At 42.3% G+C, this 14,539-nt stretch overlaps 2 long non-coding RNA genes across 2 annotated transcripts; both read left to right on the top strand.

Moving 5' to 3' along the window:
• Positions 1 to 268: 268 nt before the first annotated feature.
• Positions 269 to 1,319, top strand: LOC311067676. Its single transcript, XR_014603258.1, has 2 exons — positions 269 to 756; positions 1,018 to 1,319. It is a non-coding gene; the product is annotated as an uncharacterized lncRNA (long non-coding RNA).
• A 3,019-nt stretch (positions 1,320 to 4,338) lies between these two features.
• LOC311083499 lies at positions 4,339 to 6,749 on the top strand. Its single transcript, XR_014606305.1, has 3 exons — positions 4,339 to 4,451; positions 5,184 to 5,269; positions 5,939 to 6,749. It is a non-coding gene; the product is annotated as an uncharacterized lncRNA (long non-coding RNA).
• The last annotated feature ends 7,790 nt before the right edge of the window (positions 6,750 to 14,539 follow it).

Genomic DNA, 14,539 nt, shown 5'->3' on the forward strand with positions numbered 1-14,539 from the left:
GATCAGCGATTGAAATATGAGAAATAGTTAGCAAAACATGCAGTGTATTAAAAACGAAATCAAAAAATTTGCCTGCGATTTATACTTTTTCAGTTCTAGAGATAATTTATTTAGTTTCAATATATATTTTCATTAGTTTCTTGAAAAGCTACGTTCATTTTTATTGGCACAAGAATAGCTCCATATTCCTTGTGTTAAAATCGCATGTGTTGAACTACTGTAGAGTAAACTGTTGAATTGTTGAAGGTGTAAAGACGTTACACAGTATAGTATAGTTGTGATTTTGCTGTAAAAACACGTTTTATTATGTATAACGTTAGCTAACGGGAGCTCCAGTAAGGACACGTAAGTTACGTCTCTAAAGTGGATTTACATAAACCATATACATCTTAAAGACGCTTGTTTTAAATGTCTATTTACATCTGACAGGAAAATCTTAAATAAGTATTGCAGAAGAGCACATCACAACATGAAATAGACATCTGAGTGATGAATGTGTGCTATTATGTAGAACAAATCTATAAAGTAATAAACATAAGTTATCTATTTTATTTGTCCATTACTGTTGATAAATTGAGGAACATTTATGTTGGATAAAAAGTTAAAACAACCTCAACATGTAAATGTAGTGTTGAGCTCATAAATCTCAGAGGTTATGTGAATCTTGTCTGGATGTTACAGGGTCAGATGAACAGATGTGTGTTTATCCGGTGGAGAGTGGCTCATGAAGCTGAATGCTGCCATCAAAGGCTTTGAGTGAGTATACTACAGAAATTAATAACAACAACTATTTAAATCTTAAGTTGTAGTTTATTTAATTATTGTAATTTCAAACAGAGCTATCACAGCACTTTTCTGATTCTTGATTTCTGTGCATTTGCTGCAGATCTTTTGTGGTGGAGGATGATGGCGGCATTTGTGAAAAAAAGCGTTTTTGTCTTCTAAATAATACTGAAATCAAATGACATTGTGCGGTTAAAATGACTGCTTTTGTGTTATGTTTGTGCATTTTTGTAGGATCTGAAATGTCAGCAGGCTGGTGTGAGCACTGAGGATGAGGAGCCCAGAGCTGAATCCTGGAGATGGTGCCATGGATGAGACCCTCCATCACTCCACCTGCCCTTATTGCTTCAGATTGTGAAGCACAACACATCACGCAACAACCTCAGGCACGAAGTAACGGCTCACCTCTGGCGGTCAGCTGATTCATCAGAATAAAGCCGCAGAATGGGAACCGCTGTGTTGAGATGGCAGAAGGATGTGGGGTTCAGCGCCTCTACATACATGATTGTAGTTTGAATAAAGCCTTGTTTCATGTGTTGACTTGTATATGCATTTGTTTATTGTGTGATGGTGACTTTCATTCATTCTTTTATTAATTTATTAATATTTCTCATTGTTATCAGTAAATAAAATTTCTGCCTCTCTTTCTGTGACAATCTGTCCGTCTTTCTCACCTTTGCCATTATGATCTAAAATACATTTCATTGAATTAATCAGATGCATAAAATAAAGTGGAATTGCTTTATTGGTTTTCTACTGCATTTTTAAATTCAGAGTCATTTTTCATTTTAAGTCAACTATACCTTTTACACATACATGGCACATACATGACACACACACACACAGAGAGAGAGAGAGACACACACACACACACACATATGTAGGCATGCACACATACACACAAAAAAAAGAGCCTTCAAACTGCCCTTCAAGAATAAAAAATTCACATTACTGTAAAAATCTGCATTAACAGTATTGTAATATTGCATTACAAGACTAAAACCATGTAAATAACCATGTTTGTCCCACAAACCATGACCCACCACACATTTTTGACTCATTGAAGTACTGTCCCACATTAGGCTGATCATGCTGTCCCAGATTTGGAAACCATACTTCCTAATGTGGGACACTAAGAAATTTGATAAAAATATAAAATATATAGTTTATACACACAAAGTTAGACTATTTTTTGATGGACAAACATTTCATAAGCATATTAGGCTAAAAAGTAGCAGGATTGCATTGTTTAAAATGTATTTAACTCCTTAATATCAAACTTGTTAAAACTCTATGGGCCCTATCTTGCACCCAGCGCAATGGACTTTGTACACCGACGCATGTATCATTCCTATTTTGCACCCGCGCAAAGCGCGCTTTTCCCTCCACAGAAGCACGTCGCTAAACTAGGGAATGAACTTGCGCTCTTGGGGCGGTTCAGCGCAAAAAAGGAGGCGTGTTCCGGCGCAAACGTTCCTTCATGCTATTTTGCAGGTTTAGAAAACAATTGCGCCACTAACCAGGAAAAAATAGTTTAAAGTCAGTGGCGCGTTGTGCATGTTATTCATAAGCTATTTTAAGGGCGCATGCTTGGCCATAATCAATGTAGCGTTGGGTGCACAACGCGCACTTTGATTCTCTCATCTACACAGAAGCAGCAATTTTCATTTTTGCAAATCATACATTATTACGATAGATAGATAGATAGATAGATAGATAGATAGATAGATAGATAGATAGATAGATAGACAATTTATTATAAAAGCATACATCTAGCTTACACATTTACCCAAATTATCATACGCCTTTTTAACCGAAGTTAATTTGGGTGGGTTTCTCCATCCCCAACGTCCCTGACGAGAGCGTTGCTCTCCTTGGCTGTGAACCGCTCCTGGCGCGCGCCTGGCAAATCCGCCGTTATGATAGGAATCCGCTTTAGAACAAGCGCGCCTGCTCTTAAAGGGAATGTGAGATGTCGCTTTGATTGGTTTATTTCACGTTACGCCCAAACCACACCTATGAATAATGAAGCTCTTCAGACCAACCCATTTTAGATTTGCGCCTGGCGCAAGAGTCATTTATCCCGCCGGGAAAATAGCAACAGCGCCAAGACCCGCCCACAAAGTTACTTGCGCTTTGCGCTTTGACACTTGCGTTTCAGATCGTTAAAATAGGGCCCTATGTCAATGGCCTTCGGATGGTCTTCACACAAGGTGCCTCCTGTTTGATGATTGCTCCACCCTCAAATATGATTGGACATTTGATAGGTCATGTGATTTTGATCACATGACACCACAGCTTTGTCTAACCCATAGTTTCACTGTCATTCATGTATTTATGGGGGACCTACAAACACTAGACCTTAGGTGTCCCACCCCGGACAGCAACATAGTGTCGGCCCAGATCCGGCCCACGTCCGGGCCGTGTGGAATCCACGTGTACCAGATGTGGGCCGGATCTGGGCCGACATTATGTTGCTGTCTGGGTAGGCAGTGTCCCACATTAGGGCAATCCACCCTAACTGAAATAAAAATTAAAACTAATAAAATAATAACTCTGGCAGTTAAGAATTAAACATTTGTAAGACCATTGGTGACCTGTAACTTCAGATTAAGACAAGTGAACTCATTTTATATGTAGCTTAGGATAGCAGGTAGCCTATTTATTTAGAAGTTTCTATTATTTAATTCACATTTTAGTTTTGTAACATATTTATAGCCCTTCTTGCTATGTGGAATCTCAACCAGCAGAGGTCACTCTACCCCCTTCTGTGCACCGACTCTTTCTGTGGCGACAACAGGCAACAAGGGTTTGACCAGAGAATGTCTAATAGGAACGGGCTCTGGTTTGACCTTTTGACCAACCCAGTCTCTTACTACTGCGTATCTATACCACGAGTTTTCATTTTCATTTGGCGTAGTATTTACACGCCAAAGTCACATTTCGCGTTCATATGGTACGCAAAACCCTCCCGTTAAACTTCTATTGACGGAAAATGCGTATGCATTGCACGCAGTCACATTTTGCGTTCATATGGTACGCAAAACCCTCCCGTTAAACTTCTATTGATGGAAAATGCGTATGCATTGCACGCAGAAATGTATTATAGTTAACGTCATCGTCCCGCCCCTTAATCGTAGGAAGATTCACGATTCCATCTCGTGCAGATGCCGAAGGTGCATGCAGAAATACGCGTTATTATTATTTTTTTGTACAGAAACATAACTCATAATCTCTAATGGGGGCGAATGTTGTTACATCTAATAGTCTCACGGCAGTTCGTGAAATGGTCAAATAATTTAATCTATTGATTCGTGACACGGGCACGTTTATTTCGTTATTTTCGTAATACCAGCACGTTTTTTTAAACTAATGTATTTTCAATGGGAAGCGTCTTTCGTGATCACAGCATGATTCTTTCTGCCTATCGGGCTGCAGCAGAAAACCTGTTTAATCAACATTAATTCACGAGGTTTTTTCTTATCATGGACCATGGTTTATGTATTTTTTTAATGTTATTTTTCGATCTTATTGCCAGGGAAGCTGGAATGCTTTGCTGTTTATTGATATTTTTAAAATTATATTTTATCAGTAGGAAATCGCGCTGAAGAAGTCTCGTTCCGAACACATCGCGATATTTGGCATCAGTTCACGTGTGCCAGATGTTGGTAAGTAGTAATAAATACGCTGTCCTAATAATGTGTGATATAATGTCTTTTCTGTTTGTCGATATCAATAAGATTAGCTCGCATTCAGTCACTGCATTATATCTGTCATCGCCACGGAGGCTTTGCGTTTCATTGCTTTCTAATTCTAAACAGGTTGATTAAACACCGTCTGTCACGTGACGTGCTATAGGCCTATAGACATTCAATCAGTTCCAAAGTTGTATTTGTAGTAGAAGCACAGTAAAAACAACACTTACCATGCTTTTACCACATTAACATTAGTTTTACTGTGATAAGTGTAGTAAAAAGACAGTAATCACAAAACTGACCATGCGTTTACCACACTATTGGTAGTTTTAATGTGATACGTATTGTAAATGTACAGTAACCACAACACTTACTATGCTTTTACCACAGTAACCCTAATTTTACTGTGATAGGTGTGGTAAAAGGACAGTGACCACAAAACTTATCATGCTTCAAACCTCAGTAACCTTAGTTTTACTGTGATTGGTGTAGTACAGGGCAGTAATCACAAAACTTACCATGCTATTCCCCAGAATTGGTAGTTTTAAAGTGATATTTGTTGTAAATGCATATTAAACACAACACTTGCCATGCTTTTAATGCTTTATAATGTAACATCCAATATTTGTAAGGCAGTACTTTGTCCTTTAAATAATCCTATATATTAATTATACATAATGATATTTTCTTTTCTTTTTTTTCCAGCTGAAAAGACCAAAAGGGCCTTTCGGACTCAGTCAGCCCCATATTGTTTGAGGACAAGTAAACGGAGGAGACGGAAAGCTACATAGGTAAATATTCGCAATGGTATGTGTTGTTTTTAACCCTAAATCAAATAATTTATCAAGCATTTGTTGTTTCTTAAACCTTTTCTCACAAAACCCATAGCCCAATCAGTATGAACATAGTCTGAAGGTCTTAATAATTCACAAGATTTAACAAGTTGTCAAATTCGTACGATACTCGTACATATTTGTATACTCGTACACAATCCTGCAGCTTTTACTCCTAGTGCTGTCATTGGCTACTGCCTCAATTCCTGTACGTATTTATCGCGATATTTGTAAATCAGTTGCGCCACTTCTTGGAAAGTAGTCGGATGTCCCACACACTGTCAGAAAGTTGATTAATTGCATTGTATTTATTACAATTATTACAAATTGGTCCCCGTCTGTTTATGTTCCAGTGATACATGATGTCTTTCCACACCTCATAACCTACCTCTGTTTGCAAGAGTGGAAAAGCTTATCTGACATTATCATGTCACATGACATCAGATACTCAATTATTTTGTCATAATCAGATCAGTTACACTGCCCTACCCATTTGCATGTAAATCATTTTCATACGATTATTGCTTGCTATTAAAGACATACTTTTATTAATAGAAATGCCCACATATCAGTGAACTTATAACATAAAAATGCTTTTAACATTTAATTATGCAACACTCTTTACAGAAAAATATCCCCCAGTTATGGATAAACTCACAACATCATCATCAAGTGCTGTGCCGGGCACATTGGCGACAAGTGTCCTCTAACGTATTCGATCCGTGGCCAAGTTCTCCCCATCTTCCCATGGGACACTGACATTCTTTAGGTCTTTTGTTTTCTCTTTTCTGTTATTACCCCCCTAGTATTGGTAGGTTTAGGATTAGTTGTGGGGGAGGGTTAGGATTAGGGGTGGGGTTAGGATTAGGCAGTCAGGTACTGACTTCAACGAGGGGGGTAATAATTTGGCAGGGGGTCGAAGTTCGGCACAACACCGGATCATCGGGTCCAATCAGCGCAGGGGGGTGTGAGATCTGACTGTCAATCACAGGTCGTGCACACACCATAGATCCCACTCCCCCCTCGCGCTGAGTCGCGCACGTTAATATCACATGCACACGCCTGAAGTTTGCAGGTGTGTTGGATTGTACGACGCGTGATGGCGGAGAGAAAATCTACTAACAAGCTTCCAATTCCTCGGTTATTGCTATCTATGGGTAGATTAGCCAGGGCAGCCTACCTCCGAGTCCATGGTGTTGATCGATGCTGAAGAGACGGACGCGTTCACAGAAAATCAGGTGCACACGCACTGACGAGCACATACTCGATGGGAGGGTGCTCGCTGGTAGTGGGGGAGGGGCATGAGAGTTGTAAACATTCAAAATTTTGGCTAAGTCAACTCAATCTGCCAGACTTGCCGACTGCAGCTTTAACAATTACAATAGGGTTTCAGCACTATGTGCTTGAACCCCTAATTATATTTTATTTACTGATAACAATGAGAAATATTAATAAATTAATAAAAGAATGAATGAAAGTCACCATCACACAATAAACAAATGCATATACAAGTCAACACATGAAACAAGGCTTTATTCAAACTACAATCATGTATGTAGAGGCGCTGAACCCCACATCCTTCTGCCATCTCAACACAGCGGTTCCCATTCTGCGGCTTTATTCTGATGAATCAGCTGACCGCCAGAGGTGAGCCGTTACTTCGTGCCTGAGGTTGTTGCGTGATGTGTTGTGCTTCACAATCTGAAGCAATAAGGGCAGGTGGAGTGATGGAGGGTCTCATCCATGGCACCATCTCCAGGATTCAGCTCTGGGCTCCTCATCCTCAGTGCTCACACCAGCCTGCTGACATTTCAGATCCTACAAAAATGCACAAACATAACACAAAAGCAGTCATTTTAACCGCACAATGTCATTTGATTTCAGTATTATTTAGAAGACAAAAACGCTTTTTTTCACAAATGCCGCCATCATCCTCCACCACAAAAGATCTGCAGCAAATGCACAGAAATCAAGAATCAGAAAAGTGCTGTGATAGCTCTGTTTGAAATTACAATAATTAAATAAACTACAACTTAAGATTTAAATAGTTGTTGTTATTAATTTCTGTAGTATACTCACTCAAAGCCTTTGATGGCAGCATTCAGCTTCATGAGCCACTCTCCACCGGATAAACACACATCTGTTCATCTGACCCTGTAACATCCAGACAAGATTCACATAACCTCTGAGATTTATGAGCTCAACACTACATTTACATGTTGAGGTTGTTTTAACTTTTTATCCAACATAAATGTTCCTCAATTTATCAACAGTAATGGACAAATAAAATAGATAACTTATGTTTATTACTTTATAGATTTGTTCTACATAATAGCACACATTCATCACTCAGATGTCTATTTCATGTTGTGATGTGCTCTTCTGCAATACTTATTTAAGATTTTCCTGTCAGATGTAAATAGACATTTAAAACAAGCGTCTTTAAGATGTATATGGTTTATGTAAATCCACTTTAGAGACGTAACTTACGTGTCCTTACTGGAGCTCCCGTTAGCTAACGTTATACATAATAAAACGTGTTTTTACAGCAAAATCACAACTATACTATACTGTGTAACGTCTTTACACCTTCAACAATTCAACAGTTTACTCTACAGTAGTTCAACACATGCGATTTTAACACAAGGAACCGTGTTTACTCACATTTGAAAGCACCCGCGTCGCTGATCTCTACGATCTTTGATAATGTCAGAGTTAAAGAAGCCTTACCCATAAAATAAAAGTATTTTTGTTTTGCTTTGTTGGATAAAGGATATATCCCTTGCACATATTCAATGAACCCTCAACCATGTCTGAGATGTTCCTCTCAAAGTCTTTGAAGATGTAACGGCTTTATCTGTAGAATGGTAAAGGGATCCTCCATAGGGAGAGACTAGTTAGCACTTCAGCACTGCGTTGTCATCGGGTCCAGGCGAAGGTCCTTCGTCAAATCTGGATACAGCCTGGATCCGGCAGGCTGCGGGAAAACCTCGGGATAAACAAAGACACTAAAATTAGCGTAGATGCCATTCTTCTTATAATGTAACGAGTACATCAGGATTTATGGGAAGTGTTCTCGGTTACGGCTGACCTAATCTATGCAGCCTAACATTGAATTATAGAAGTCTATAATGTATTATGTGTATGCTAGGTCAAAGAGATGTGTCTTCAAAGGGTCATGAAACCCTAAACCAAATTTTCTGAGATTTTAACAGAGGTATGTGTGTTGAACACCATTGAAGACAATGTTAGCATCTGTTAAGATTTAATAGTAGGGGGAAAATGGTTAAAATTTAGTTTTTTTCTGCTATTTTCATCTTCTGGGTTTAAAATCTTCATCGTGTCCACCCTATAGTACTTTGATGATTCATCGGTGTCTCATTATTATTCATGTACTGAGTTTTCTTATCCAATGAGAAGACACTTGCTCTTAATTATTCATTACACCACGTGGAACAGACATGTCAAACTGTGATATCGCGTAGTAGATGAGAGAGCAATGATGGGACGCGCGTTTGTTTTCGTGGTGCAAAAGTTCCAGTGCATCTTTCCCCGCGATGCTGCCCGGGCTGAAGAGGACGAACGCAGTGCTCGGCTGGCAAGTGACGCTGCACGGCTGAAAAGGCGCCGTGAAGCTGAGGAAAAGGACGAATGCCGTGCTCGGCTGGCAAGTGACGCTGCACATCAGGAAAGGCGCCGTGAAGCTGAGGAAGAGGACGAACGCAGTGCTCGGCTGGCAAGTAACGCTGCATGGCTAAAAAGGCGCCGTGGAGCTGAGGAAGAGGATGAACGCCGTGCTCGGCTGGCAAGCGACACTGCTCACCACGCTAACATGAGAGATAAGGAAACACCTGAGATACGAGCGGATCGCCAGATGCATGACTGTCAACGACACAACCTTCTGAGAGAGGAGGAGACCCCTCAGCAGCAAGAGGAACGACGAGCAAGGGATGCCACGTGCCATCAGGAGATGCGTCTCGCCCATCTGGAAAAGGCACGAAAAGACAATCGCAACCTTGCTCGGTGTGACGATACAGACTTCTTCCAAGAGGAACTTCATGGTGATTATAGGCACATGCTGAGCAAGACCTCACTGTTTGAATGTCCTACATGCTCACATTGTGGTTGCTATGTATGGAAAGAGGAGAAAAGAGGATTCTGCTGCAACTCCGGTAAGATTAACCTTACATATAACGCCACAAATCCAAAGCCTGGCTCAATCCCACCACAGCCTCCAGATGCTATTAAGGACCTTTTCCTTGATCAAAGTTTTGTGAAGCAAGCAAAACAATACAACAATGCGCTGGCAATGGCAAGTAATGATGTTTTATAAACAAAGTTCGGGAGGAGCACGTTCAAATAATCAATCCAATCTACTCGTCATCAAACAATTATGTCTACCCTAATCAGCATGACAAGAAGTATATATATATCCACTCTGTCAACTCACCTAATATTCCTTGACAGTTTTCCAGCATTCTTTTCGCATAGGCGCAGCAACCACAGCTGCTCAAAAAGGCCTCTCTCAGCAGCAGATCCAATCACTTGGCCGTTGGTCATCGGAAGCCTTCAAAAGTTACATCCGCTCAAACCGCTTCCATATCAAAGAAGCCCAACGAACCCTCATCAGCTAATTCTTTTTCCAACTCCTCATTCACGTTGAAAGCAAGTCATTCCCAACACCACAGCAGCATCACCTCTTCCTCCAACAGGAGCCCCTTTTTCTCCACCCAACTGGCTCTAGTTAGTTAAAAGCAAGTTAACCAAGTCTACCACAGCTAATCTACTCCACTCCCGCAGAAGTTTCTGTCACTCTGTCCAAACTTATTCCACTTCTGCAGCAGTGTCTTCTACTCTGCTCCCGCAGGAGCTCCATTACTCCATCTAAACTCGCTCCACTGCCACAGCAGTATCATCTACTTTGCTCCCGCAGGAGCTCCATTACTCCGTCCAAACTTGATCCACTGCCGCAGCAGTGTCATCTACTCCGCTCCCGCAGAAGCTCAGTTCTAGGTCCAAAATTGTTTTGGATATTTAAGAGCAAGTTGAAAGCAAGTTTGGGCCACTGCCGCAGCAGTGTCATCTACTCCGCTCCCGCAGGAGCTCCTTTACCCCATCTAAACTTGCTCCACTGCCGCAGCAGTGTCATCTACTTTGCTCCCGCAGGAGCTCCATTACTCCATCCAAACTTGCTCCACTGCCGCAGCAGTGTCATCTACTCCGCTCCCGCAGAAGCTCAGTTCTATGTCCAAAATTGGTTTGGATATTTAAAAGCAAGTCGAAGCAAGTTTGGTCCACTGCCGCAGCAGTGTCATCTACTCCGCTCCCGCAGGAGCTCCATTACTCCATCTAAACTTGCTCCACTGCCGCAGCAGTGTCATCTACTCCGCTCCCGCAGGAGCTCCATTACTCCATCTAAACTTGCTCCACTGCCGCAGCAGTGTCATCTACTTCGCTCCCGCAGGAGCTCCATTACTCCATCTAAACTTGCTCCACTGCCGCAGCAGTGTCATCTACTTCGCTCCCGCAGGAGCTCCATTACTCCATCTAAACTTGCTCCACTGCCGCAGCAGTGTCATCTACTTCGCTCCCGCAGGAGCTCCATTACTCCATCTAAACTTGCTCCACTGCCGCAGCAGTGTCACCTACTCTGCTCCCGCAGGAGCTTAGTTCTATGTCCAAATAATTTGGATATTTTAAAGCCTTTGAAAAGCAAGTTTGGTCTACTGCAGCAGCAGCATCTCCTCCTCTACTGCAGGAGCTCAGTTCCCCGCAGCAGTGTTTACTCTTCCGTCCTTTTGCTATCAGCTAGTTGGATAGCAAGCCAAAGTAAATTTGATCCACTGCCGCAGCAGTGTCAATTCTAGAGCTAGTTCTCCATCAACTTGCTTTCACTGCAGTGGTTATTCCATTCTCCTCCGCTTCCGCAGAAGTACATCACATATGACCATCCCCAGCCTACTACCTTAGAGGCGCACCCATCCAACGCCATGTTAGCTTTGCACTCTGCAAGTTTTGGGGGGGGTCACCAACATCATGGCGGCTGTCCGGCATTTATTTGCAGCTTTTGGGGGGAGTACTCTGGGTTCGGGCCGAATACCAAGCCCGGAGCCCTCTCCTCGGACAGCACGCCAAATACGCATTTATTCTATCTGACTTATTTGTAAGTGTGAACTAGTGAAATTATGTTTTATAAACAAAGTTCGGGAGGAGCACGTTCAAATAATCAATACAATCTACTCGTCATCAAACAATTATGTCTACCCTAATCAGCATGACAAGAAGTATATATATATCCACTCTGTCAACTCACCTAATATTCCTTGACAGTTTTCCAGCATCCCTCCACCACCCCGACTCCTCACTCTTGGCTCAATCTTTTACAGGCAGGAATAAGGGGTGAGTACTCTGGGTTCGGGCCGAATACCGAGCCCGGAGCCCTCTCCTCGGACAGCACGCCAAATACGCATTTATTCTATCTGACTTATTTGTAAGTGTGAACTAGTGAATTGGTATTAAAGAGGTAGCTATGCCTGGCTTCAACCCAGGTGTGCGTATACAAGGCAAAGTTTATCATTACATTGCCGGCCCCCTTCCTGAACAAGGTCGCACACCACTCTTTGCTCAGATCTATTTCCACGATCCTGCTCATGAGCTAGAAAACCGTCGCGCCCACGCCTCAAACAGTGATCTGAATGAAGATTTTTTACTGAGGACGCAAGTGGCCATTCACATGTGCAATCCATACGTGCAACAGTTTAAGTCAGCCATTGAGTATGTGACCCAAAATGACAATGCCAATGAATTGAAAATTGTCCTAACAGCTCGCACACGACGTCATGACCTTCATCGTGGCACTGTGAATCTTCCATCACTGAATAGTGACGTGGCTGTCATTGCTCCAGGAGTAACAACTACACAGCAGTTTGGGAATCTGGCTGTCACTCTTCATCTCAGAGGAGGAAGGCTTCAGACAATCGACGCCATGCATCCAGCATATGACCCATTGTCATATGTGCTTCTTCTGCCTCAGGGTTCCCAAGGATACCACACTGGGCTGGCAGATATCACACCAACATGCTTCTACCGTTACCATCTTCAAGTGCGTGACATTGCTCAACACTTCAATTTGCTGCTTCGTGGTGGGAGACTGACACAGCAATACGTATGTGACATGATGGCAAAAATGGAGTCACACCGCCTCAACTGGATCCGCCACAACCAGAAGTCTTTCAAGGCTGAAAAGTATAAAATCATTGTTGATGCCCTGAATACGCTGATTTCACGCAGCCGCCATTTTGAAATCGAAAGTGAGGCTCCGGTGGGAAAAACCCCAGAAGTAAAGATAAACAACAATGCCTTTGGACTACCAATCTGAAGCTGCTGCCGCGATTTACACTATTGGATGTTAATATCCAATATAGGATATGTATATAGTTCATTCCTGCTTCTTTTTTTACTTTCTGAATTATATTTTAAAAAAAAGTATTTATAAATGAATTTCACTGTATATAGTCTAAAGTATGAAAGAAATGTATGTACAGTTTTAGAATTGACACATCATCATTAAACACAACAATACTCCATCGCATTCACGACTCTCCTATGATTAAAGGCCACACTTCCGGTTTTATTCCCACCGGAGCCTCGCTTTCGATTTCAAAATAACGGCTGCGTGAAATCAGCATATAGTCACTCTGAGATCATTCCTGGACGCCTAACCATCCTGCCACCCACAATTTACGGATCACCCCGATGATACGCCAAGGAGTTCCAAGATGCCATGGCCTTGGTACGAATCAAAGGAAAACCTGACTTCTTCCTCACCTTCACTTGCAACCCGAACTGGCCTGAAATCACAGGGTCACTTTTTGAGGGTCAACAGACCAATCAGAGACCAGACATCATTGCTCGAGTATTTCACATGAAGGTGGAGGCACTCCTCACAGACCTCCTCAAGCGTGACATCTTGGGACACATTGATGCATATGTGATGGTGAAGGAAACACAAAAGAGGCATCTTCCACATATACACATGCTCATGACCATGGTAGCCCGCGACAAACCCAGGACCGCCAGCGATATTGACCGTGTGGTGTCTGCAGAGATTCCTGACAAAAACACAAATATGGAACTACATCGCATTGTAACATCACACATGATTCACGGTCCATGTGGACAATGGAACAGTGCCAGCCCCTGCATGGTAGACAAAAAGTGCACCAAAGACTATCCCAAACAATTGAGACAGAACACAAGCTTTGCAGACAACTCCTACCCATTGTACCGAAGACGAACAGAAGGAGCACCTGGTTCTCCCATCATCAAGACCATCAGAGGTGGCGTCAATGTACCTGTCAATAATACATGGGTTGTGCCATACAATCCGTACCTCCTGCTCCGATACAATGCACATATTAACTTTGAAATTGTGTGTGCTGTCTCCAGAGTCAAATATCTGTATAAATATTTGGAGAAGGGACCTGATCAGTGCATGGTGAGACTGGATGTGCCTGATGATGAGACCCGTGAGATACTACGACGTGATGAGGTGACACGTTATGAGTTAGGGCGTTACATCACTGCATCTGAGGGATGCTGGCGCATATACGATTTCCCCATTCAGAAGAAACAGCCACCAGTAAAGATGCTTGCAATTCATCTAGAGGATGAACAGGTCATCATGTTCAATGATGAAGGGGCTGCCCAGAACCTGTTGGACTCAGGGCCACCTGCCACCACACTGACCGCCTTTTTTGAAGCAATGTCTCTTCATCCACACATGCGACACATTGTGTACCCAGATGTGTTTCAACTCTTCACATACACACGGAAGAAATTTCAATTGCGTAAAAAAAGACTGAGTTCTCACGATGACCGCATGGCTGACACCGTTGGACGAATTCCAGTGATTGCCTTCAACCCTCACAATGTTGAACTATTCTATCTCCGCATCCTTTTGTACCGCGTGCCAGGGCCAACATGCTTCAAAGACCTCCGACGAGTTGGAGATGTGGTCATGGACACCTTTATGGCAGCTTGCATTGCGCATGGCATTGTTGACAATGACCAAGAAGTAGATTCTGTTATGGAGGAAGCTGCAAATGTGACATTTGGCTCAGCACTGCGTGAGGTATTCGCCAACATGCTAATGTTTGTTCTTAGAGGGGAACACTTGCAGTTCTGGGAAAGGCACAAGCATGTGCTGTGTGAAGATTTCATGCACAG

This window comes from Abramis brama, assembly GCF_963993115.1.
Source record: "Abramis brama genome assembly, chromosome: 1".
Taxonomy (NCBI): Eukaryota; Metazoa; Chordata; class Actinopteri; order Cypriniformes; family Leuciscidae; genus Abramis; species Abramis brama.